General features: G+C 49.8%; 1 protein-coding gene across 2 annotated transcripts in view; it reads right to left on the bottom strand.

The window, feature by feature from the left end:
- The window catches only part of LOC144093691 (irregular chiasm C-roughest protein-like), a 333,374-nt gene that overhangs the window by 212,752 nt on the left and 93,273 nt on the right, over positions 1-27,349 (bottom strand). For both annotated transcript variants that reach the window (XM_077627282.1, XM_077627283.1), the window contains exon 3: positions 3,036-3,082. The gene's annotated coding sequence lies outside the window, so the exon portion shown is untranslated. The remainder of the gene's footprint in view (positions 1-3,035; positions 3,083-27,349) is intronic.

Genomic DNA, 27,349 nt, shown 5'->3' with positions numbered 1-27,349 from the left:
ATAGAGAATGATTCGGCAAAGTACTCATAACAAAATATAGCCCTAGGTAGCTGCTGCGCTCTTCTCTGTGGTTGACACCTAAGCCACCGTTACCTAACCGCACGATCACGTGAACTTTCGAGTAAGACAACCAATCTTAGTTTATCCTCTACTACTATGCCGTGGCTAGCACAGGACAGGGTTAATTGAACAGATATGGGAGAGGCCGAAATTAGGCTGATGAAGATGATCATGACCAGTTACCACTAGCTACTTCTAGGTTAGACCACTAACTGGCACACTAAATAGCCATTACAGCTGTGCACTGAACAAAGTAAAACAAGCTTTCAATGAAAACAGATTTCTACGCAAACTATGGCTACACAAACAACTCCCGCACGCGCTCACTGCCACGTACTCTTCGTCGAGTTAAACCAGATGTTATTCCAAGAAAACCAATCCCAACGTTAGGCCACAGCGACAGCAGCCCTGTGCTCTACACAATGTAAGAAGCTCGAATAAAAAAAAAACGATAAGCCGCCGTTTTCTCTCCGAACAGGAGACACGCGAAGGGTCCATCTGAACGAGATATGGCAAATTCCTGAACAAACAGCTATACGGCGCACGCTGCGAGATGAGGCCAAAAGCTTATATGCACAAATAGGCAAAGTTATATATAAAAGCCGGAGCCGTCAAAACGCCACATACTGCTGGTGCGCGCGTGTCCGCACACGTACGCACACACGCGCTCACACATGCAGGCACAAGCACGCGCACACAGATTCGTCGTTGAGAAGAAAAACGCGTAAAACGCTCGACGACAATGCCGCCTGGTTCGTTGCTCGCGGGAATGCGCGTCGCCGAACTCGCAGCAGCAGCAGCCATAGCTCGACGACGACTAGAACGGTACGCCAGGCAGGCAGCCGGAAATGTTTTCCCTGCAAGTCGCGCCGCCGTTTTCCCAAGAAGGATTTGCTGCCATCCGCGAACGCGCGGCGAGCGACAGCCTGTTTACCCGGGGCCGCGCTTTTTTACGCGGGAAAAGGAGGAAGCCCTTTAGGTGACTTCCGCAAATCGTTACGACAAACGGTCTCCAAAATGCGAAGAAAGAGAGCGCGCGAGAGCGTTCTCTATTATGATTCCCGAAAAACGCCGCCGCGATGCTCGCTCTATCTAGATTTTTTCCGTTGTGGTTGTTGTTGAGAAAGACATGCAAATTAGGGCAAAAAAATTTATTCAAGAGTAAACGGCGCGCGAGAAACCTGTCGCATCTGCATTCCTTTGACGCCCTCGCTCTTTACTGAGACGACGACGAGCGCGGAGGCTGTTTGCTGCTCGAATGGGTTTAACAATAAGAAACGCGAGCTTTCACGCGGTACGTACATGCACTTCGTTTAGTTGATACTTTGAGAGCGATGCTTCGTACCGAGAACGTTCCGCTTCAACGAGAGAGCTTCGCGATTGGAATCTGAGGCGTATGGCATTAGCCGACGCCGCAAACTGGAGGCTTTCTTTTTTTTATGAGTGTCTAGAGCCAGAAGTCCGGTTAAAACAGTGGCAATGCTTTCGTCATCATCGAGTTCGAGGTCCGAGGATTTAATCAGAGGCAAAACCTGTGTTAAATTGTTCCCTTGCAAGCAACACCAAACCTGCCTGCTTTGAGTAAGCTTAACTGCGTCAACGCCCTTTTCTGTTGTTACTGAGGGCGTGTGAGCGGCGTCGGCGACAACTAAGAGTGACTCGATAAACCTCTTCATGGCTCTCTACACAGGCAGCTTCAAGCCCGCCGACAAAGTACGGCGAGCCACTTGGACGTCTAGAAGAAGTCTTTCGCTGGACCCGGCTTTCGTATACACTTCCCGTTATTTCCTCCACTCGCCGAAACTGGAGGAAGCGAGCGGTCTTCTTCCGCCCAAAACTGCCCTCGGTTCCGGTTCCCCGTTTTTTTTTTCTTCGCTACTTTTTTCGTGTCTCGGACTTGTGTTTTTGATGCTCAACGAGCTGGGTTAGATTACTTTTTTTCTCATTCTTTCTAACTCTTCATCTTTCGTTTTACCATCGGGAAAGCTAACTGCTGTAGTGGGGCAAGCAAGGAGCAGGAGAAGAAATCTGGCTAGCCTGTTATTTCTTCAATTCGTTTTACCACGCAACAAGAGTCCGCCGGAAAACAAAGACGACGAAGAAAAGAATAGGAACAGCAACCAGAACTGAACGCAGTCACAGGCCGCTGTGGCGCGGCACGCCCAAAGGCGCGCCAGAGGCAGCTTCGAGAAGTTCCCATTAAAGGCCCTGTCACCCCCGATGCGCTTGCCAAAAACAGAGCTCCCTCTCTCTCCCGCTCACAGTCCTCCTCTCTCAACTTCTCTATAGTTACACCAATAACGGCACCGGAAGAAGCAGCACAAGCGGCTACGCGAGCAGCAGTAGCGGCGTCGCAAACAGTAGCGCGTCTGGGAGCGCTCTTCGAGAGACGCTGCCCGCAGAGACACTATACTGACAGGGAGGCGGGCTTGTTACACTCAGCTGCCCCGCTTGTGCGGTCTGCGTCACAGGAGATAGCCGGCGAAACTGAGGAACACGGCAGAGCTATATATATATATATATATATATATATATATATATATATATATATATATATATATATATATATATATATATATATATATATATATATATATATATATATATATATATATATATATAGAGAGAGAGAGAGAGAGAGAGAGAGAGAGAGAGCGAGAGAGAGCTACAGAGCTCCATTAAGTCATAGGCTACAGACATTCGTAGTTCCTATGACTTAATGGAGCTCTGTAGCTGTCTCTCTCTCTCTCTCTCCCTATATATATATATATATATATATATATATATATATATATATATATATATAGCAATTTCATTTTTTTATAACTAATGGCTACCGTCAAGGCTGTGCATTCACTCCGAACAGCACGACGTTTTCTTTGGCTTTCAAGGATAAAGGCATAAGCCGTAAGCTAAAGAAAAACCTTTGCTGCAAAACCCCACAGAACAGGCTCGAGCATGAAGTGAACACTTACCGCAAGAAGTGAAGGGGTCCTGTTGTCTCAACAAAAAATGAAGAAATCTGAAATGAGACACAAAAAGAAAACACATTGTAACACTTTTGAAAACACACCGGACGCTTATGAGGAATGTGTGCTAACATGCAAATTAGTTCTTTTATGATGTTCCACAATTCAAGACTCGTCTCTTGCTTTATAACATGACACGAAAACAACTTTTAATTACCAAGCATCATTGCTACGCAGCAAGCCGGCCCTGAGTTTAATCACTGCAACTCCGAATACGGCATTCCACTGCACTGCGTATCTGCACGTTCATCATCATCACCCTTCCAACTACATCTCCTGTTGGATAAAGGCCTATTAATCGCCAGTTAACCCTGCTTTGCGTCAGTCACGGGCACCTTATTTCCTAAATCATCCTTATAATTTTACACGCTCCATTTCCATGCTTTTTCTATATGTTTACATTTATAAGTAAATTAAACAAATATAAAACTATCAAAGGTTAGCTAACCTGCTACTGCTGGCGAGAGATCAAATCCTCAATCATAAGTATTAAGGAGCTGTGCTCGTCAGAGAACCATAGTAAGGATAAAAGGGAACAGAATCTGGCACTTTCATTTCCGTAAAGTGTACCATTTTGTTGTGTGATGTAGAACTTCCTGCCCTGTTTGGGTGCAACAAGACAGCCCCTTTGATGTCAGTCCGTCGAAATACAAAGAAGAAAGGAAGACACACAGGGAGTATCTGGGCATTGACGTTCCAAAAGTCACGCGTCGCACGCCCATCTCCTTTGGCACAACCACAGCGGCAGAGTGCGCGACCATCGAAGCGAGCGCTCGGAGCGCAACCTCTCTCCCCCTCCCCCCCCCCGCCCCCACCTTCTTCGGCACCATGGACGCTCGAAACAATGAAGGGACTCGTGCGAAAGAGGCCACCCAACATGCTTCGGTCGAGAGATGGGGGCGTCAGAGTGCGGAAACAACCGAACCCGAGTTCGTGACACGTAATCTTGGAGAAAAAAAAAAAACAATAACCGACTTTTTCACCGAACGGCGCCAGTCGGGCGTGCCGCCATATGCCACGGTGGTAGTCCCGAAAGACAAATCAGAAAAATTCACCTCCTTTCCTCCCCCAACTTCCACTCTCTTCCCTGACCTTCTCCTTCTTCTTTCCCCATCATAAATCAGGAAACGATGACGCGCGGTCAAAACTCCTGTGCCCAAGCTCGGTTGCTCGGGTGCCCTTAAGCCATTTTACGAGTTTCTTGCTTTTTATTTTCCTTTTTTGGTACCTTGCTGGAGAGGAAGTCGCCGACATATTTGGTGGCAGGGACGACGGAGCCTCTCTATATGGAAACAAGCTTTCCGCCAGCTGGACACACCCGAAGCGAGCAAAGATTGGAGAAGAATGGCGCTTCCATGCAAAAGGAAAAGAAAAAAATAACCGCTGCTGGGCGACGAGACATGGATGCATCACAATGTGTGGCGCGCGAGGTGTTTGATGCGGTCCTGAGACGGAAAAAGAAAAAATATACAAAAAAACAGCGCGCCTCTTTCTCCTACTGTCGTTCCAACTCAGCGCGCGGCATGATTTCAGGAAATGGGTTGGCTCGTGCTCTTGTAACTTGAGGCAGTATGTTAGGCTACAACCAACAGCCTCTGGAAACGATTCGTTAGTGTTCTCAATATTCATGTGCATTGTATTAAATTGGTTTTCATGGAATATAGCGGACGCTATTTATCTATTGTTCCGGCGCAATGGCTATCAAAATCACGTCTATCACAACGTGGGAGTCGTAGGTCGTTATAACGTTATGACTGCGTTCTAATCCGCGTTGACACATTTTGCTCTCCGCCATATCGTTCATGCGATGCCAACCATTTTCTGCCCCTGGGGCCTGTCATTAGGCACGGGGAGTGATTAGGATGGAACGGGATCGAAGAAAAAAGGAATCGTTATATATCATTCTTGCCCAGACTAGTGTTTTTCATTGATGCGGCGAATAACAACGAATAAATGTGCCTGTCCACTGCCGCAGTGTCAAGTTGGAAGAGTGGCTAGGATTATTTCACGGGTTCGCGTCTTGAGTTACGCTCACCGCAACACCGACTGTGCATGTGTAAAACGAACGAGCTACGCAATCATTAAGCGCGCCAGGCTCGGGTATACCACTTGCAGCTGGTTCTCTCTCTTCTACCCGCCAACCTAATGGCCGCAAAACTTTGGGTGGCCACACTTCCCCGTTTCGGACGGAAACCAAAAACACCTCTACCTCGGGCGGAGCTAGAGGCAGGCAGACAGACAAACAGAGCCGCCAGCAAGAAACGACGGTCCGGTGGGGAATAATTAATGGCGCACATTTTCACGACCAAGGTGCCTCTACCGAAACCCAGGGGCGGGTTCTTTCTCAGCTCTCGTTCCGTTCTCCAATTCTGTTTTCCTTTCCGGCACTTCTCCTAGCATTTCTTTCACGGCCTCGTTAGTACACATACGCGCGAAGCCGGATCTTGCCTGCCTGAGTCGGCCGCGGTGAAATGGGAGCGAAGACCGTGCCGAGACCACAAATAGCGCGCGAGTGCAATGAAAACGAGCATTAGAGAGCGCGCCCGCGCTCGCGCCGGAATGTCTGTCATAATGACCGGTGCCGAATGAATAAGTAAGCACGGGAACGACGTGTTGAGTACACGCGGCGAGCCCGGCAGAGTTATTTCCAAGCGCCGTTCGCTAAAAGTAGAAACCGAGACGGAGAGGTCTATGTAAGACGGAGTCTTGCAAGACCTCACCGCAGCAGCTGAGCGACGCAGGTTCCGCTACGTTACTTTTTCGGCCGTAACCTAACTCCGCTATAGGAGCGAGCGGCGTAGAGATGACTTTACGTTATAATTTCTTCGCGATGAAAAACCGCGGCCGTGGCTGGCTATTATAAAATCTGGCCTAAGGTATACGGTGTGGAAAACAAGGAACAAGATGCAAAGAATGAGGACGCTTAAGACGTGTATAGATAACTTGGAAAACTTAAAAATCAAGCGGGTGAAGACATCGGATAAGAAAAGCGGCATAGCATAAACGGAATGTCCTTGTTGCCCGCGCATGAGCTCCGCTGGTTATCTCATTACCAAAACTGCCGTTGCACAGGTCTGCAGACTACCTCCTCGTTCTCAGTGTCCGGCAAGCAGTTAGCACGGAGTCGGCACCGGTAGAGCTAAGTTTTTGCCACTTTAAACTGAGCCTTCGCTAGAAGGTCGCACTTTTCAAGCAGGAAGCGAATACAGTCGTGGACAGCGCCGATTTAGCAATGACTTGGTTCCTTGGGCGGCCCTGAAATGGAGCATATTATTTAGCAATGAACCAAGACGATAGCATAGTTTCTCCACTAGCCACGAGCTCTATTACTTTAGGCACCATTGCGCAACTCGATAAGACACACACTTTTGTTCGGCCTTAAAATTTGCTGCTAAAGAAGCTACAAATAGTAATGACAATTCCAGAGCCCAGCCATCAAAGCTTCTTGCAGGATGGAACTGTTTATGACTGGCTCGAGCCCATTGTTTAAATTCTCGACGGCGCGTTGGATAGGAGAAGTGCTGGCTAATCAGCGGCCAATACATTCAAGCATGTCGTAAGAATTGCTGGTCTATGACTGCTTCTGCAAGCCACTTCAACATTGAAGAGCGCTGTTCGACAGCCCAGAGCTCGAAAGTTCGGCACTTGGCAGCCCGACTTTCGAAACCCCGCGTTCGATAGTATATGCGGTTCGATAACGGAAATTCCGTCCAATCGCGCACCGTTCTAACGCAGTGCCAGCTTTGAGGACTGGGTTTTTAAGTTTCTGGCCCTAGATGTAGCGTCAATTCTGAAATTAGTCCTCTAACCTCGCAAACAGGAAACTTTGCCAATTAGATGAAATACAGATAAGCTTGCCGCGACGTCATGTACCAAAGTTATGCATGGAGAACACCGATAAAACATTTTAATCTATTATCATAGTCTTCATCAGCTGAATGCAGCGACAAGGAGCGCTGTTGGTGAATAAACAAAGAAATAAACAAGGAAACAGGCCTTCGCATAAGAAAATAAAAACGAAGGAGGGCGTGTCATTCCTTCGAGTCGGCCTCTCGGGGATACCTAAGCAAAGCCAGACGACCTAGAGCTTGCAACAGCAGCCGCTTGAGACGCAAGAGACGCGTGGGATTGTTATTCGTTTAGCGAAAGTAAATGCGCATTAATATGCGGGCCGGGAAACAGCAGCGCGTTTTCTCCTTCGAGCGCGGCGCTACGAGCTGCCCGGTGTCACCGGCTTGCCTCACCGCCGCTCTCCCAAGAAGGCAGAATTAAATTATTGAGCTCAACCTGCAAAGTGCAGCCGCCCACGAAAGCAAAGAGCTGCGGGACAGGAAGCAGAAGACCTTGGCGTCATTCCGGTGACAAAATTAATAATTTTGCCATCACCGTCCATCTGAGTGACGTGACGCTCGGCGTCCTTTTCCGGCTGAGGTAGCGTCGGACTTTGCATAATTAAACGCGCACCGGTCCTGCGGGCCTTGTGCGCGTCACCTCCGGTATTACGCGCACCGGAGGCTGAAAACTGGCGAAGAGAGAGAGCGAGAGAGATGGAGGAGTGGGAGGGAGAAGAGGCGTTGTCCGCGTTGTTTCGGCTCTCGAGAAGGACAAGGTTTTAATGGGAACGAGTAGGGAGGTAGAACGCCGCTTTGCTTATGGCAAGGCTGTGATTCCTCGGCTTCTGTCCACGCTGCCCGTCCCGGTCTTCGCGTTGTAACATAAAGGTATGCGTGGTAATAATAAATAGCACGCACGGAGCAGCGGAGAGGGCGAGAATCAGGCTGCGTGTGCATGCGCACGATCTCGTATAACCATACTGCGAGTAAAAGTCGCTGGGCCTGGCTGCTTCTGAGGAGTGCAGTGAAGCTGGCACTGCGCATTCAAAGCTCCTGGAAGGTGAAGAAGATCTGTCAGCCTCATACATTCCGAGCTTTCAAGCGCGATGGATTCAGAAAAAAAAAACGGCAGCGAGAAACACAAACTTAGAAGACCAAAGAACTTTTGACCAAAACTTTGTGGACAAAGGCATCAAGCTGTGCACGGGGCTCGCGCGATAATGAGCAGGTATACTGTAAAGCTTCGCCGCAAAATAGTAAACGACGACAGTGAGAAAAAAAATCGTTGTGTGTGGAATTTTGTAAATCACCGGCTTGCTCCTACTAACGAAGGGAAGAACAGAGACTGCAAGCGGAGAACAAAGACCCCAAAGAGACTAAGTACGTCATAAAACGAATTAACAGCCGTATTCTACGATGCGCGATAATAGAGGCTTTTAGCGCAGCGAGACGTACTAGCGTAGACGTATAGTGGTTTACCGTACCCCGCTCGCGCATGCGCAGTGGCATTTTTGGGGTGAAAGGGAGCCACAGCGCGTGCGCAGCCGGCGTCCGGTAAACCGGTATACGACTCCGGTAGTACGTCTCCGGTATGCTAAAAACGTCTAATAGAGGCTTTTAGCACAGCGGAGACGTACTAGCGGAGACGTATAGTGGTTTACCGGACCCCGCTCGCGCATGCGCAGTGGCATTTTTGGGGTGAAAGGGAGCCACAGCGCGTGCGCAGCCGGCGTCCGGTAAACCGGTATACGACTCCGGTAGTACGTCTCCGGTATGCTAAAAACGTCTAATAGAGGCTTTTAGCACAGCGGAGTCGTACTAGCGGAGACGTATAGTGGTTTACCGGACCCCGCTCGCGCATGCGCAGTGGCATTTTTGGGGTGAAAGGGAGCCACAGCGCGTGCGCAGCCGGCGTCCGGTAAACCGGTATACGACTCCGGTAGTACGTCTCCGGTATGCTAAAAAAGTCTAATAGAGGATTTTAGCGTAGACGAATAACGGTTTACCGGACGCCGGCTCCACACGCGCAGCGGCCTTGCCTGGCACTACCCCTGCCACTGCTCGTGCGATGAAGGCGTCCGGTAAACCACTTTACACCTAACGCTAGTACGTCTCCGCTGTGCTAAAAGCCTCTATTGTCTTCAAGCTAGTGCGCACGGTGCGTGAAAGTGTTTTCAACACATAACGGAGAGAACTATTTACGCAGTCTGCTGCCTTTACAGAAGCTTTTAATCGAAAGTCCAAAGACTGTCACTAGACGGTGTATAGACGGTCTAAACAAATATTTGGAAGGCTTTTCAGACGGATCGGATAACATAGGGAACAAATGCACGGCGCACGAAGATGCAGCGTTGTCAAGTTCGTCGGCTGCGCCACTTTTTTCAAGTTGATTGGTATCGAAACCTAACCGAAACATGAGCCTAAACGTGGTCCGGAATCTCAATAATGGTCGTGCTTGCAATTTTTATCGCATTAGCTTTGATCGATACGCTGCTGCTGCTGCCTGCAGTGCGAGTGGAATGAAAGTAGAGGATCAATAGCGGCTGGCAACGGAAGCCTCAGATGATCTGTGGTCGCAAAATTTAAAAAAAAATGAAACGAGCTGTCCTCGACGAAATTAGAAAACAGCCGATCCAGATACTCCCCGACGAAATAGTCAGCCGGCGTTACGGACGAGGGCACCCGGGGAAATTTGGAGACTCGCTATGCGACTACGCATCGAATAAAAGATACGGTTATATAAAACTGAAACGGCGGAGAAAGCCAAGCTAGCGAATATAATATCATTCGATTTATCCGATAGGTAAGTAATATATTCTTATGAGAAGGAATCGATAAGTGTAGAGAGCGCAGAAATGAAATCTAAGTGCGCTTAGATTATACTTGGGGCGCAGTACTTAACCACATGACACTGCAGGAAAAAGCGCACACGTTCTCAAAACGTTCTCTTTTGTGTATTTTTTTCTATGTTGTGGTCGGCGTCTTTAATGTCACGTTTTACGTTCTTGACAACCGAAACACGTAGTAATGGTTCACCCGCCGCTGTGGCTCAGTGGTTAGGGCGCTCGACTACTGATCCGGAGTTCCCGGGTTCGAACCCGACCGCGGCGGCTGCGTTTTTATGGAGGCAAAACGCTAAGGCGCCCGTGTGCTGTGCGATGTCATTGCACGTTAAAGATCCCCAGGTGGTCGAAATTATTCCGGAGCCCTCCACTACGGCACCTACTTTCCTCCTTTTTTCTTTCGCTCCCTCCCTTATCCCTTCCCTTACGGCGCGGTTCAGGTGTCCAACGATATATGAGACAGATACTGCGCCATTTCCTTTCCCCAAAAACCAATTATTATTATTATTATTATTATTATTATTATTATTATTATTATTATTATTATTATTATTATTATTATTATTATTATTATTATTATTATTATTATTATTAATGGTTCACCGTCTTCCGATATCGACCTTAACTAATACCTGGGTTCTTTTCCCATTCAGTGCGCTTATTGGCGGTCTTCATACTACTCGTAATTTTATTGCAAAGGGGAAGTTGCAAGGAAAAGCCATGCACGCGAGTTTTATTCTCTAATCCTCGGCCTATTTTTGGGGACGTTCAGGAATTCACGTATTGCGAAATTAAAAAAGGAACAAATAGTGAATAAGGTAGGAAAGAAGGAAGGCGATCTTCACCTTCGGCAACGTTTTTCATCTCGCTATCGACGCTGGCACCCATCCGAGTCGCACATAAATACGTGTCTCTTCCGCGACATTCATTTCTCCATCGCTGACAGTCGCGGGATCTCACCTCTGTGGAGACGGGGGCGGCACCGTCTGTGAAAGCTGCTGTCCCCGATTGTCGAGAACAAAAGAACGCCTCCTTCTTCTCCTCTTCTTTCATTTTCGTTCTCTCCCTCTTCAATTCCGCGCGGATTTTTTTTTTTTCATTTACGCCCGTTTTGCCGGGTGTCACACTCGGGTCCCTTTACAATTCAAATCGTTGTCTTTGGCAGAAACGCTCTAAAAGATTGAGAAATGAAACTAAAATATCAGAAACCCACGCGTCTCTTTCGATTCTCGACCGTCCTCAGTGGAAACTCGGAAAGATTCTTTCTGACAACTGGCCCGGTGCCATCTGTTCAAACGATTTCCTTTTCATCTCACACCTCTTGTTCCGACGTAGCAGATTATATATTTTATTAGCTTCGGCAGGCGCGATGCTATTCCCGACATTCCTCGCCTGTTTCTCCTGTCGAGGCCATCTTTTTATTGCCCGCAAATCGCGGCAGGTCTGATTGTTTTCCCAAGGGCGAGACGTTTCTCGCCGATTCGGCTTTTGACTCGGATGAATATTTGAAAGAAGTTGTCCCGCGGTTTGCGAGCGGCAAGACGGGTATGCGGGCAAAAAAGAATGTTCTTCTTTAAGGGAAGTTCTTCTTTAAGTAGATGTCGCATTAAGCCATGTGATTCCGATTAAAATTAAGCGAAAATTCTGAGGCAAATAAAAATCTAAGGTGCTCAAGAACAAAAGACTGCACGATTCACTGTTAATCCTATCAAGTATATAAAAACCAGCAGATAGACAAGCACGGACCAAACTAAAAGAGTTCAATACGACGTAGTTGCAAGCATAGATCTCGTCTGAGATCGGACAATAAAGAAGGAACTGCTTCAGTTCAGATACCAAGGTATGTACACAGGCGGTGTGATTGTGAACAGTCCGAAAAGCTAAGCTTAAAATCCATTAAGTGAAGAATTCAGGTATACGCGTTCGGGCATAGAATAATTAATACCTCTTTAAAGACACCAACATCCATTAAAGACTAAATAGAATGGAATCGTCTTTTATTGTGGTAAAAGGTTGCTTAACTTCTTAAATAAGGGACACGGAGGGAAGGTAAAAGTTATGTACCATATCATAAAGTACATCATACAGTACTGCTGGGCTAAGCGTGGATCCTAGCAGAAAAAAATACCCAGGCTCTTATCATTCAATCTCCCGAGTACCTCTCACGATTGTTCAAAAACTGATTATTTTCTTCAGAAACGGCTCAATAGTATGTCGCTTATATGCCGTTGAACCAATATAACTTGATGAGCTTATTTTCTGCCGGCAGTATTTGTCGTCGAAGTTAAGGAACACGGCCAACCAGCCAAACCGAGTAGCAAGCAAGAAAGCGCTGCTATAACCCGCGTTCTGAGAAGCTACAGCGGTATTCCTTTTCTCGCTGAAAGGTCTTGTCGGGTTCACTGGACTCGATGTGCGATTCGTCTTTGTACGCGGCTCCCGCAACCCGCCATTGCTGCTCTGCTTATTTTACCTATCCGTTTCTCCGCTTTAGCGATTTTGTTTTTCCCCAACCCTCGAATTCATCGCGGCCTTTGTTCCGGGGGGGAAACATGAGAGGTCGAGCAAGAAAGCAGCACGCGGGGCGGCAGGCTCCAAGATGGAAGGATCCTTATAGACTACGCCTTGTTCAATCAACGTCACGGTCGCAGGCGTGTTCGAAACGTTCCCGAGTAGGAGAAGCGGCAGCACTCACGGCTAGAGCCACAGACTTCGCTTCCTTCTCGCGTTTACCTTTTTGTTTTCTCGTGCAATGCAAATCCCGTTGCTTCCTAAACTGCGTTGTGGAGCCCTTAGTCGGCCTCTTTTTCGGCACGGCGATAGGAGCCAAGAAAAAGCGCGCCAAAAGGTAACTAAAAGAAAGTGAGAGGGAAAGAGAAGAGGATGAAATATAGCAAGAATGAGATGGGCAGGAAGTTGAGTTCGGAAGGCCTTGGAGGACGAAACCCGACACAAGACTTTCTTTTCGCCGCCGCTTATTTCACGAGGAGAGACAGTGAGCACATTACCGCAGCTACTAGCGAAACAAACAGGCAGAAAGGTGTGAAAAAATTCTTGCGCGATGCTAAAGATAAAAAAAAAGAAGAAGAAAGCGAGCCAGAGAGAGAAGGCCTCTCTCCCTATAGCATCAGCGGGCGGCTCGATATAGCAGCGACTCGACAACGTGTTCGCGCGCAGCAGGAGATGAAGCCGGCTAGCGATGGCGGCGCCACCCGTGGCATGTTCTCTCTTCATCTAGCGGGTCGGCACGCACGTGATCGAGACGTGGGGGAATTCCTGACAGAGCGGCGGCGGCAGCTCGATTACCCTTCCGCGAGCACGCCCGCACCAGCGGCCGAGCGATATCGAAGGGGGGGACTTTCTTCCACGCCAACAAACAAGCGCGCGCTAGTGCGCGGCTACCGATCATGCCGCCACGCACAGTGAACCCCGTGCCGTTCCATTCCCCCCCCCCCCCCCCACCCAACCTCACTCTCTCTCTCCTTTTTTCTTCCCTCTTCCTCATTTCCCCTTCTCCTCCTTGTCACTGAACTGCCAGAGCGTTTCTAGCACGCTTGCTTGGTTCCCGGGTTGTCTACGTGTCGCGGGAATAGCTTGGGGAGGTTAGGAATAGGGCGAAGGATATGAAGGAGCGAGTGTGAAGGCGAGGAGGAGGAGGAAGAGGAGGAGGAGGAAAAGTGTGACTCGAGCTTTCGCCGAGGAATCCACGTTGTCACGGGATTCGGGTCGCGCGGAATTAACGCGGTCCTCCGTAATAAACGTGTCGCGTGTCCGCTTGCTCGCGCGGTCGCAATCTGTAGCTGTCGAGCCGCGGAGGGGAGAGCCGAGTCAGTCGCGTGCGCCGGGCCCGGAGCGAACACGAAAAATGCCCGAAGGCTGTGGCGTCTTCGCGTGACCGCGCGGGGTTCGTTGCGGATTGCTGCCCCGCCAGGAGATTTTATGCGGTCTTGCGAAGCTTCGGGTATACGCTGAGGCGTGCTTACCTACGGGTGCAAGCAGCAATAAAGAGAACATGTTATTAGCACGCACAGAAGAAGCAGTTTTGTAGATACGAGTCAGGAGCACCATTCCCTGCTTTTTTTTTCTAAAGTTGGCTACCTCAGAATAATAATCACCGTAATACCGTAATACAAACAGGTATTTAAGCCTGATATCGATGAAAAAACACTTTTATTGTCTTGCGAAGATTTGAGTATACGCTAAGGCATGCATACCTGCAGGTGCAAGCAGCAATAAAGGGAACATGTTATTAGCATGCACAGAAGTACTTTCTAGGTATGAGTCAAGAGCATATTCGTTCCTTTACTTCTTTTTTTTTCTCAAGTTGCCTACCTCAGGATAATGATTACCGTAGTACTAACAGGTATCTAAGTTTCATGTCAATGTAAAAATAAAACTTATTTGCACTGATGTTGTATGGTGCTGGGCGTAAATGCGGCTTTCAGTATCTAAGTAAAGAAGCTACACATCCTTAGTTCAAGTTTTTTTTTTTTCAGTAGTTGTCTCCTTGGCAAGACAAATGTTTGCCAGGCGGGGGAAGGTGAGAATCCAAACCACGCCGTGAAGACAAGGGCTTGCTGGAAACAGGCCTTTATCTTTCTATACTGATAGTCAATAAGGCTGAAGTGCCGCATTCATTCATTCGGTTGTGGTTTAGGGTATATGGTTTATGGGGCTTACGTCCGCAAAGCGAGTCAGGCAATGAGAGACGCCGTAGTGAAGGGCTCCGGAAATTTCGACCATCTGGGGTTCTTAAACGAGCACTTACATTGCACAGTGGGATTCATTCATTCATTCATTCATTCATTCATTCATTCATTCATTCATTCATTCATCCTTACAAAATTATGACTGTACCGCATGAGCAAGGGATGCCTTTGCGATTATTTTTTTTTTCCTTTCGAGTCTATAGATTGGAGACTCGCGTTCGTCACGAACTGCGATCATCGCAACTCTTCCGAGAAAGACTGTACGGGTTATTTTTATTTCTTCGAACATCAGCCCGGGCAAGACGGCGTCCGCATTTCAAGATAACCCGGAACGTCACGGACAAGTTTGTGGCCGCCGGTTTAGCTTATCCCGTCGTTTTTCTTCGTCCCGCAATGAGCGCACCGTCTATAGCGTATAAACGCGTCCGTCCCCTTCACCAGACGGCAACTTGAGGGCCGTCGGCGTGAAGCATAAAGGCATCAAGCGACAAAGCGCCGTGGCGTCAGTGAGATATCGCACATCGACGCATCAATTCTCGCACGCAGAGAGAGGAAATAACGAACAGCTGCTACTCTCAGCGACGGCAGTCCGAAATCGTGTCGGCATATATTCGAATTACGATACGGGGAGGTGGGCCTTTGTAAGCCGTGAGGACCAAAAGAAAGAAAGGGAGAAAAAATGAAAGAAAGGAAGAAGTACAGAAAGACGCGCCGACTGGCGACGCGATAAAGGATTATTCGTATTCGGCCTACGCGCGAAGGCAGCGCGTTTTTTTGACGTCTCTTCTAGAGCGTGGTGGGCGGAGAAAGGAATGCTCGAAATTTTTTTCGGTTTACTGAGAACATGTAAGACGAACTCGACGTTGCGCGCCTAATCAGCGTCGCTGAAGCTTGTCAACAGGCATGATATGTACTTATGTTTTCGGTTTATTTCTGAAGATTTTCAGCTCTTTTTAGCGGCTCTGTCGTCAACGTTAAAAAGCTAGCATTGCTAGATTTCCATAGATAAAAAAAAAGCAAGAAGACGCGCATACGCACAGTGCGCAACATTTGCAAAAACTGCTTTAATTGAGCGCAACCAAATCCGGGGAAGTCACCGCAGGAAATATTCATCGCCGGAGAAGAAAGTTCCCCAACCTTCGGACAAAGAAAAAGTCACCTACGCATTGGGGCGAGCTGAGGATTGGGCGAGTTGGTGGTGATCCATCGTACTAAAAACCAGCGCTAAAGAGTTCCCTCCTCTTCCACCGCGCCAAAACGTTGAGCCACCTCCGTAGCGAGTACACATGTGAACACTCTCCGGTAGCCACAGTATGCAACCTGGAACCACCCGCACGACGGACCTATTCCCTTCCTTTCCTCGGTGCATGTTTTCGAACTATGCAATAATAATTTACAAACCGAGTGGCAGCTGCTAGCTTGCTCTGGCACTGTCCGCAAGAACCAGAAGAAACGAAATATTTCGCCCATAAACGTGACGCAGAGGCCAGTGACGGCGAAATTCGCGGCCGCGAACACTGTGCCCGTACGTGGAGATGAAAGGCATCCCTTAGACTCACATATGTCTCAGGTACCCCCCCCCCCCCCCCCCCCTCGAATGGATGTCGTGATGCCGAGTCGTGACGCGTTCTCCGCGCCGAATGATGAGGCGCTTCGAGAACAGCAGTTGGCGACCGCCACGAGAAGAGGGAAGAGGAGGAGAGGGGAAAGGAGGAGGGGGGGGGGGGGGGAGCCCAGGAAGAAGCCCCCGTTAGGCCAGCGTGACGAGGCGCTGACCCCCGCGGCCACCGCCGAGGATGGGCCGAATGCGAGCCTCGTCTCCTACGCGCGCGATGCTTCGGAAAGCTGATCGAACCGGCGGCTAAGCTCATTCAGATGGGCGACAGACGACATAGATCGAGGAGCTTCTCTGCTTGACCAGTCCGTGTTGTATTACACCGAGCCGAGCTGCTTAGCGCCCGATGCGCTCGCCTCCCGAAGAGCGGCGAGGCTTGGCGCTCTCGTTCCAGCCACGCACAGCCCATCTATACCCTCCTTCGTCCCGCAGCCTGCCTTCGGATCCCGCTCTTCCGTACTCTCGCCAACCTTCGGTGCCGGCGCGACCCGCTGTCGCACGCGGCTTATCGCAAACAAGGCGACTGAAAACACAGGCTTGTAGCCAGCGTGGAGGGCTGCCGAGGGCAAGGACCCGTGCGAGAATTGACCAACCGTCTGTACCCTGCAAGTTGTGCGCCGCATTACTCTGCATGCGCGCTGAGTGAGACGAGGAACTTCTGCGGAACGAAAGTAAGAAGGAAGGAGTGCGGAGGGGAGGACAGGAGGGAAATGTGCGGCGGTCCGAGAACCGCCGGCAGTTGCTCAGCTAGAGAGAACAACAAACCCTTAAAAATTTGCAGAAAAGCGGCTTAGAGCCAGCTCCACTGACTTTTGACCTGTGTCCCTATTTCTTGCCTGCAGATATAGCAGTTATGACGGTATAGCTTAAGTTAAGCCGCAAAGAAGATGCCGGCACACCGGATACTCAGTAGTACCCATCAGATAAATGGCACAACATCTGACAAAAATGAGTGAACGCCCATACGAGTGAGCCTGAATGAGTGGACACTAGCGCCGAGAAGCCCCTCCCGTACAGGACTAAACGCAAGACCATATCGCGTGGCAGTCAAAGAGAAGCATGACTAATCACGTGGACAGCAAATTCTTTATTTTTTTTGGCGGGTCGCTCAAGCATCCATGTGTGTCCTGCCTTTCTTCACTGTCCGCACCTACTTGAGAACAACGGTGGCTTTGCTGCGAATAAGCGCGCGATTTGTAAAATTTTATTTCGCAAAAAAAGAAATGTACTGTGCAGCACTTTTCGAAAAAGCGATGGCTTGAATGCTACCCATCAGACTTCATTAATAATTCATGCAGATATGGCCCCTTCCCAAAGGATAAGTAATATAGCAAACAACCGCCTGGCAGAGTCACTGGTTTCGAATAATTGGCGTTACTGGACTTCGCTATCTTAGCCAGGCATCTGCTTGTGCACTTGCGGTGCCGTGCTGGCGTGGAGGCACGCTTCGAATGCATGCACTTCTCCCTGCTCCAGGCATATCGCGCCTAATTAGATCGTTCGCCAGGGCGCAGCAGAGCCATTCCCTTCTGCACTTAGGCACTACACAGCACTGCATTCGCTATAAAATAGGCATCCACTCAGAGGGAGCGAAGGGCAATGTGGAGTAGAAAATAACTTCAACGCGACGGAAAACAGTGCGGAGGCATAAATGGGAGTCAGGGTGGAGGTGGTTCTATCTTTGGCTAACTTAAGCAGCATGCACACGCAATATGGAGTCAGCGGAAGTGGCTCTCCGACACAACCCAAGGTACAGATTGGAATGCGATCGGCTTTCTCCCGCGCGACCATCGAGGCAACAAAATCCCGAAGAGAGATAGAGCGAGGACTGAACAGTGTGCGTGGAAGACTGTTACGCAAGGGTGACTTCCAAAGCGTCTTCCTCGCCGCACAGAATCGGCGGGAGCGCGCGCAGGTATCGATTACGCATCTCGATTGATTTTGCTACGCCGCCGGGAGAGCGTCTGGCAATTTTTCATCGCACAGGCAGGCAGGCAGCTCTTCTCGTATCTATAGCGTCGCCGTCGTCGCGAGAATACCACGGCGTGCAATTTGGGTCGCCGTCTCCCAGGGTTCCTCGTACAGGAAAGAAGGGGGCGAAGGATATGGGAGGGGGGTTAAATCAAGATGGGGCTGGAAGTAGGGGTGAGACAGGAGGCGTGCGGGAGGGGAGACGGTTCTGAAGAGGGAGAGGGGGAAGCCGGCGTCGCGATTAGCATCCGGCCATCCTAATTGCTTTCTAATCGCTCCAACGGCACCCGACGAGTGAGAGCGCGCGCAGAGCTATGGGCTCTCGATAAATTATTCATCGCTTCGCGGACGCGCGTCCGCCGCAGAATCGCACTCTTGTGAGATTCCTTCACGCGCCATTACTCGCGCGCAGAAACAAACCTCTTCGCGAGCCCGCTCCTCTTTCCTTTTCTCCCTTCTGCTTCTTCTGGCGCCGTTGTTTCGTTTTTATTTTCTTAATTCTCGGTTTTTACGCGACTCATTTCACCGCTACGTTACCACGTGTACAGCTTGCGCGCGGGTGTTCAAAAACGGACTTCGATCACCGAGAAAGAACAAAGGTGCCCTCCCCATGCAGTCGCGGCCGAGAAGAGCAACTGCGTGGCATGCAGCGTTGCTCGTAGATGAGATTCTTCTTCCTCTGATGTTCTCTTGTCGCTTCTTTTGCGCGTTTCTAAAAGCTACCGGGTAAAAAAGGATATCTAGCTGTTCCTCAGAAGCCGGCTAAGTGGTCATCCGTGCGCGCCTCAGAAAAATAAGCAGGAGATCATTAATCAAAGAGCGCAGTCGCCGGTGATAGAGCGCTTGGATTGCTTCATTAAGGGTGATGGCTCTGTGGAGAGTTTATTTCGTAACACACGTCAGTGACCGCTAACGCTTCTGCGAGAAAGCGCATGGGGTCAGACAAGAGCAAACCGTCCCCGCTCTGCACCGTGACGTCACGAAGCGTAAGAGGTAACGTTGCGTTTTTTCTCACAGAGACACAGTCTACTCCTATGAATAAGGCTCGTTTTTTTTTTTTTGAAAGGTCACTGCAAATTCAGTATAGAAACAAAGCATGGCTCCTGACAGCGAATAACGCATCAGTCCTTTCATCCAGAACGTTCTTCCAGTGAACGCACATTTATCTAGCACGAATGAAGCTTTCGATGTTCTCGGCTTGGTTTCCGTCCGGCCTAACGCGGGAATAAGTAACACCTGAATACATTACTACAGCGACACTTGGGGAAAACGTGCGCACAAATCTCTGCGACGTTCATCGAGATGGCCTCAACTCGGTCTCTTTGACGTCATTATTCAAAAGACGAAGATTCCACCGCTTGCGTAAAGGGCACTCCCGCATTGCGACACAGGTTAACGACTCCCTTCCCTCCCAGCTCCGAAATTTTCAGGTTCGAACGATGGCTCGCTCCCGGCACGCCACTAGGCCGAGAAGACTTCACTTCATCAATGAAACTCCGCAGGAGGAGCTGCTGCTGCTGCTGCCCGTCTCTGATCTCCGCCTCGACGCTTTTGCATATCTGATTCCGCCGCAGGTTCCGTTACTTTGATACTGTGTGAAGTTTCACCGGCAAGTATAAACAAGCGCACAGTTTAATGGACGGTACGAAGGAATATAAAGGACGTGCACAAGCCCACGCACTGGACAGCAGCGGGATCAGCAACAGCAGCACTGCAGTGAAGGCTGACGCTAAACTAGACACGATGAAGCAAAGACCGGTCGACACTGCAGCATCGGCGGAATAAACGGCTCGAAGACAGCAGGCAGACGGTACCGCCTGGGAGGGAGCAAAAAGAAGACAAGCGCCAGAAGTAGAAGCAGGCGAGGACAGAAGATGAGAGGCCAGCGGCAGGCACGGTTGCCGTCCAAGCAACAGCGCGGCAGCTGTACACACACGGGCCACGAAGGGGGAAGCAAAGAGGCAGGAGAGAAGGGGTGGTAGAGCGGGCCCACAGCGAAACGCATCGTTGAGGCGGCCGATCTCTTTCACATGCAAATAAGGACAACCCCTTCGCATGCATACATCTTTGTTCGCACGCATACAAATCGGTTTTTCATCTGGGAGCAGGAAGAGGAGAGAAAAGAGAGAGCGATAGGAGAAGGGCCCCTGTGTATGTAGCGCCTTCAAAATATGTGCTGCACTTCCGTCCCCCCCCCCCTCCCCCCGCCTCTTCACCTCACCTCTCTTTTTTTTTTTTTTTGCTACCGGTTGGGGATCGCCCGAGTCCTCATGCTAGGCGCGCGCACGCGTCCGCGCGCCTCAGGCAAGCGGACAGTACAGCACACACAAGTACATTCGCGGACACGCCCCTTTTGCGCGCGTATGGCGCCAAGTCTTGGCGCGTACACCGAGTAACGTGGCTCAAGCTCAGCCCCTTTCCTCGCATCTCTCTGCTCCATTCCAAAAACAAACCGGAAGAAAAAGTTTTGCAGGGGGCGGCCTGTCTTTGGAATATTGACTCATCCTCCTTCAAACTCGTCGTCATCAAGCGGTGTTGGTCCCCTCGCAGCCCTTGTTTATTTATACCCGTGTTGTTTGCTCCTTTTTTTTTTCCTCCTGCGCTTCTCAATTTTCGCGGTTCTTCGCTGTGTTCCTGACTCCCGTCTTCCACGATGTATGCGCGGGAGGCTGGAGTTCAAAGTCGGGGTCACGCGAGCTGCGCGTCTCACTCAGGGTTCGCGCCGCGCTTTTTCCTCGAAGAGCACGTGTACGTAAACAACACAAGCGGAGAATGCTCCGTCAGCGGTAAACTACTTTTCACTTCGTGAACGCTGGTTCCGATATTTGTTTTCCGGAATCTATAGCACACTGCCATGCAGGACGCGTTGATTGTGCGCTAAGAGCACTAAGCTCTTTTCTTTCGTCTTCACTACTTAATGCCCTTAATATAAACGGTAATTTACGCACGCTTTGGTAGAGATTTCCCTTGCGGCGAAACTCTGACAACGTGTGCCTTCCAACGAGCAAAGGGCGTCGTTCCAAACGATTGGGCTGTCTACGAACCATGTAAGGCCAGACGACAAGAAGTGCTGGCGTTCGTCAGTCGGTAAGGAAAACCCCAACGCCGACGGCATTCGCCTCGAAGCGCGAGCACTGCTCCTTCGTCCGCAAGATTGCTGACGTAATGGGACAGCAACCGACGCCAAGTTTGAGCAATCTCCCTACAAGGCCACATCCATCGTCTTCGAAGGAAACCAGGAAAGCAAAGGGTGTCTCGAAGTCTGCTCTAACTTCTGCTCCTTCGTCGCGCACCACACCCGTCGACACAAGGATAGATGTGCACAAATGCGCCAGCGCTCACGTCAGTGGTCGCGCGTCTCCTAAGGAGTGCTCCATGCAGGCCGGGTTTCCTTCCGTCTAATGCCCCGCTGCCGGCTCATTCGCCGTGAATCACAACGTCAACACCTTTTCCCTGCCGCTCCAGTAAAAAGAAAGGCGTGCTTGGCGTCATGCATTTTTTTCTATTTTTTACAGCGCCGAGAAGTCGTTGCCACGTGTCACTCATCGTTTGCGTTCGCTTTGGCGCTGCCAATGCGCTCTCTGTTCGCTCTCTGCATCCCACCCTCCACAGACCTCCTCCCTTCTATCCTACACCCTTTCCACCCGTTACAGCCTCTTTCAGCGTCATCTTTTTTCTGTTATTTTTATTTTCTCTACAGAAGTCAGACCGGACCGAGCGACGAGCTAGGGCGAGACAGGAAAGCGCGTTTCCGCCACTGGAAAAGTTCCCTCTGACTTTTTGTTCTTTCTTCGCGCTATTCAGGCTTCGAAATGTAGAAGACCCGTAGCTGACAGAGGTCGACTCCAAATAGCCCTGAGAAAAAGGAAGAATGGCAGGAAAAGACGCTAAGGAGAAAGAAAAAGGGGAGAGGGACAAGGAAGAGGATAGGAGGAGAAGGAGGCAGAGCGTAGCGGCGTTGTCAGCGCAGCATAGCCGGGAAGCCCTCTTTCCTTCCCATAGCTGACGCTACGCGGCCGACCTGAGGAGAGCTGCGCCAGCGGCAGCACCAACAAAAGAAGTGCAAGCTTCTGCGCGCGCGCGCGCGCAGTGGCATTGGAACGGTCCTCCTTGAAAAGGCGAACACGTCGTTCAGTTCAATTTACCGCCGGCGCGTTCACAGAGAAAAGGAGACCGGCGGTCCCTCAGCGCACGTCCTTAACCTCCCCTTTAGAAAAAAGAAAGAAAAAGAAACGGGAGTAAATTAGAGAGAGAGAAAAGGGCGGACGTGGGAGAGGGAAGAGAGACGGGGAAAAAAGGGAAAACGGTGTCCGGGACCATGAGGAAAAAACGCTGACGAGGAAGGGAAGAAAGGGGGGGGATAAATGAAAAAGCGAAACGACTTCTTTTGACAAACAGTCGGGCGCCCCACGCGCCACGTTGGTTGGGTGGCCGCCATAGAAACGCGCCATCACGGCGAGAGAAGCCACTTGGGCCACGGCTCCGTCTTCGCAAAGGCGACTGCCGGTCGTCTGTGTTTTGGCCTCTTCTTTACTTCCTTGTTTTAGAATAGCTTTGTGCCTGCTGGTGCTATGTGCCCTCGATTTTATTCCTTTTTTTTCGCCCTCTCTCGTCGGCGCTGAGAGACCCGAATCTCACGACTAGGCGGCGGACAGCGGTGTGCTGCGCACGGCTCCGCTGGGTCGTCGCCGGAAAGCCCGCCCAGTCCTCTCCTTTCACCCGCCCCGCGTTCCCTTAATTCGACCATATCAGAAACGGAACTGGCCGCGGCGACGCCGCTCGAGTCGGTCGCTATAGCTCGACGGCGGCGGAGACACAAAGCACTAACTGTGACTTCGGGCCGCGGGCGCATGATGCGGTGGTCCGTGAAAAAGAGGCGAGCCCGAGGGTCGTAAACTGGGCTTGTCGGCTCCGGCTTCGAAATGAAACGGAAGACAGGCTTGTTTGTCCCCTGTTTGTTTCTCCTCCCGTCTTTCCTTCCCTCCTTGATTTCTTTTTTTTTCTCTTCTGCCTCTTTCCTACGGCCAGCACCGCACCTATAGGTCCCGGCGTCTTCGTGCCTCGTTGCGGGAGGTTTATTTGTCCGAGCCTGCCGCGTAACAACTCTCTTCTCAAAGGTGAGCGAGCGAGTCTCCCGGCAAACGGGGAGCAAATAACAACACGGCCCTCGTGGTCCCGAGTTAAATAAGAGAGGGCGCTTTTTTTTTCTCCTCCGCGCAGCTTTATGGAAAAAGTAGACGGGTTCACGCTTCTTTACGGTTGGAGCGGGACAGCTGCAGTATACCTCTATGACCTGATATCTGAAATACGCCGCTTTCGACAGCCTGTTTTTCGGCAGTCTCTTACGTCAGCGAGAGTATATATGACACCCGTGCTCCTTTCTCTGAACGCGTTTGCAGCCCGCCTAACAGCGCAATGTGCAGTGTTCGTTGCACAAGACTTTATTTAGACAGCAAAACTAAGCCTCAACGAGTCGACTGGGCTTTGCCAACTACGGCACGAATGTAACTTGAAGTAGAAGAGGTGGAGAAAGAGAGGAAGGGAGGGGGGGGGGGGGGTCCTTTACCTAGGATTCCGTGCTACTTTCAACGCACGGTTCAAGATGGAGCGCCTTATCTTTGGCTGATGTGCTAAACTGCAGTTTCTCGTTGTCAGATATAGAAGACACAAGCGTACTTTCGATACGTCGGATGTGCCGTTACTGAAAGTAAAAGCGCCCTAAGATTCCCTATAAAAACATGGTGATAATAACACACAAGTAAAATAAAAATCGGACACGTAAAACTTTGAAGCAAGCAAGCGAGCTGCGCGGATAAAACGCTGCACGCGCTTGCATTCGCAGAAACAAAAGGAGGCCGCCGCGGTAAAGAAAGGCCGCATCCCGAGGCAAGGAGGCTCTTCATGAACACGCGTTTTCCACTCTTCTTCTCGCGACACGCTTTCGGCGAAAGGGAATTTCTCTCGTATTTGCACATTTATGAGAGGGGAAACGGCTGGAGACACGCGACCGCGGGACATGCTTAGAATGCGATCAGCAGCAGCAACAGCAGCGCCACTGGCGGCGCGAGGGAGCAGAGCGCATCGCATGTTGACGAGTGTCACTGTCCCCCTCGAACGCGCATAATAATGCATGCGCGGGCCATACGGGTCGCGCATGAAGGGCGTAGGGCGACAGATGCGGGACGGTGAGAGGGGAAGAAGCACGGCTGGACGAGAAAGCAAATCGCGCGAGTGCGACGTGCTTTATTCTTCCGTGGCGGGTAGTTTTCGTATTTTTGGCGGCTTTGGCGGTTTTTGGCGCGGTTTTTTGGACGAATCGCGGTTTACGCAAGTGCACCGCCCCCATCGCAGATCGTCCTGTAAATTCGTTTTCAAAGCTCGCCCACACACTCTAAACACAAAAGCACCTAAATTGGAGTAAAAATGGGAGTAATTTGTACTCCAGCGCATCCCCTTTCATAAAAAGGACAGTTCCCTCCATTTTTACTCCTTTCTGTTTAGAGTGTAGCTATGACGTCGCCGCCGGCACGCGCTTGTTTTCGTCAAATTTGTGGTCTCATATTTCGCTTCTGGCTTAGGAGCGACGAAAACTATTTGCATGTTCTGGTTGGTTTGGTTGCATGGAGTTTAACGTCCAGAAGCAACTCAGTCTATGAGGGACGCCGTAGTGGAGGGCTCCGGAAATTTCGACCGCCCGGGGTTCTTTCACGTGCATTGACATCGCACAGTGCACAAACCTGTAGAATTTCGCCTCTGTAGAAATTCGACCCGCCGCGGCCGTGATTGAACCCACGTCTTTGGTTCAACAGCCGTTTACCATAACCACTGAGCCACCGCAACTGGGAATTGTATGTTCTGATAGCCGAAAGTTAAACACGGCTGCGGTGTATTGTATGCGAGACATAAGCCATGGAGAGCATCGCAAGCAACATGCGGATGTCGCTGGTTCGGCTGGATGGTTAGAACTCCTTGTTGGTGTCCAACAGACTATTATAGAGCCATGATGTGTGGACCTGCTAATCCGGCAGTACATTGGAAGTTCATTAGACCAGTAAGTTAAGCACGACAGCCAGTTGTGTTTCACATCTGATGAATAGATAGAGATCTCCTACTTTCTCCACGTTTCGCTTTCTCCTTTCCCATTTCCCTTTCATTCCTTTACATTTGCAACTTCCATGATATTCATTTTTTGTTTTTGTTTTTTTGCTAGCGTTCGTGACTCGGCATTTTTGTGACAATTTCGCTCCTTTCGCAGATTCCTTCTTGCTCCACCCTAGGGAATGCTATTTATCTAAACGCTTTGCACTTCGCTTAACTTCCCATCCTCCCATAAGTCCTGTTACTGTACATTTTTTTTTTGTAGTGAGTCGGTGCTTACTCCAATAAACAAGATATCATCCTGCCGGCTGCCCGAAAACGTCCTCGTTCCCCTTCGCTTTGTGGTTCGGCTTGCCTGCTCGACAGCCATGTCGTGCGGCGGTGCACTTGCATTGCGAAACAATTAGATCTGCGTCCCTCATAAAAAAAAAAAAGAAACGCTAAACAAAAACCAGAGGCGGGCTCGTACAATTTCCCCAGCGGACAGCTGACCAAACATAAGTCTGATATGTTTCTGTAAGCAGTTAATTAGAATTTAAAGAGGGGCGGTAAAAAAATGAACAGAACGTAGAAGAGCGGAACGAGCCTATTGTAAGATCGCTAAGCACTGTATACCAGTTCAGTGGGTCAGCGAGTGAGTGACAGTGAAAAAAAAGTGGTAGGGTTTTAACGTAGCTAAACCGAGTAGATGTGTGAAAGCATGTATTTAGCCTGGTTGCCTCATGGTCTTTCTTTCCTGGGTCGTCGGCACGTCGGGCGACTGTATTAGTTCGATAGTACTAGTATTAGTTGATGAAGACGACGATGTGCAATGCACAGCGCCAGAGTGTGTTGCAGGTGAACACGAGGAGTGATCGGCTGTTTCAATAGCATAGTGCTCTCACACAGTAGCCAGCGAAGGTGATCTGTTCGCGCCACCGCGGGTTCGCATCCCAGTTACGGCAATACTTACTTATTTATGGTTTGACGAAGGTCACCCTCCAGGTCAAGCTTTACAAAAAACTAGATGAGACGGTCAGACCTCGTGAAGTAGTGCTGTCACATTTTAAAAAAAAAGTAGCGAGAAAGGGCGTTCGTCAAACACTGTTCGCTTCAATAATTATTTCATACAGGTGGCGCCGCCTTCTTGTGGCCCGGTTAATGGTTCGATACTAGCGTATTATCGAATTGGGAAATAATAATAATAATAATAATTGGTTTTTGGGGGAAAGGAAATGACGCAGTATCTGTCTCATAGATCGTTGGACACCTGAACCGCGCCGTAAGGGAAGGGATAAACGAGGGAGTGAAAGAAGAAAGGAATTGAGAAATGCAAAAATATATTTTGTCGAGAAATGACGCATTGAAAATGTTGCAAAATGCGAACCACCAAGTGAGGTACCACTCGCACGCTGTAATAAAAGGCAATACACGCAAGAATGAATTTCGCTAGAAATCCAGGCTACTAATGAAACAAACGCTTTCAGGTTGTGATTACTGCAATAAAGTTTCCTCGAAAAGTAAAGCAAACAGAACTAAGTATACTTATTTGTTCTGAAAAAGTTCAAGTAAGCTTGCAGGAAGGCTCTCGCCCATTAAAGATAACAAGGAAGCAGCCAATAAATCTTTGTTAGTGACATCGCGCACGCCTGGGCTCGTTCGCAAGGCACGAATGACTTGAATGCGGCGTTATAAAAAAAGAAGACACAAGAAAGCCCTACGTGGAGATTTAATGCCCCTCTCCCCTTTTCCTTTCCCCTCCTTTGCTTTTTGCATTCAGTCCCGCGGCGTTCCAAGCAGCCAAATTTCGCTCGCAGGTGTTTCACCGGCAAAGACCGAACAACTCGGCGAAATCAATCGCTCGCCAAACTTTGTAGCAGCTGAAACTTTCGAAACTGCATTTACTCACCGTCTACCATTGAAAACCATTCTGAAAGCGTTACATGCAACTCCCTTTCTCTCTTTCTCTTTCGCTCTTTTCATCAAAGCGAAAACAGAGAACAAGCCGAGGAAACAAATGACCGCTCAGCACGTGTCGTTTTCCGGCTCCCACCCAGCATATCACGATGCAAGAGAGACACCGACAACGATGGGCGAGCGAGCACCGACGACCAGCGGGATTCATTTGTTAAGCGCGCCATCGATCACACGCGATCACCGAGTGGAAACACCGACAGAAGCAGCAAACGGCACGCACTACCAACAACCCCAC

Source organism: Amblyomma americanum, chromosome 6 (assembly GCF_052857255.1).
Source record: "Amblyomma americanum isolate KBUSLIRL-KWMA chromosome 6, ASM5285725v1, whole genome shotgun sequence".
NCBI lineage: Eukaryota > Metazoa > Arthropoda > Arachnida > Ixodida > Ixodidae > Amblyomma > Amblyomma americanum.
Note: the sequence above shows the minus strand (reverse complement) of the source record. Positions and strands in the feature narration are given on the sequence as shown.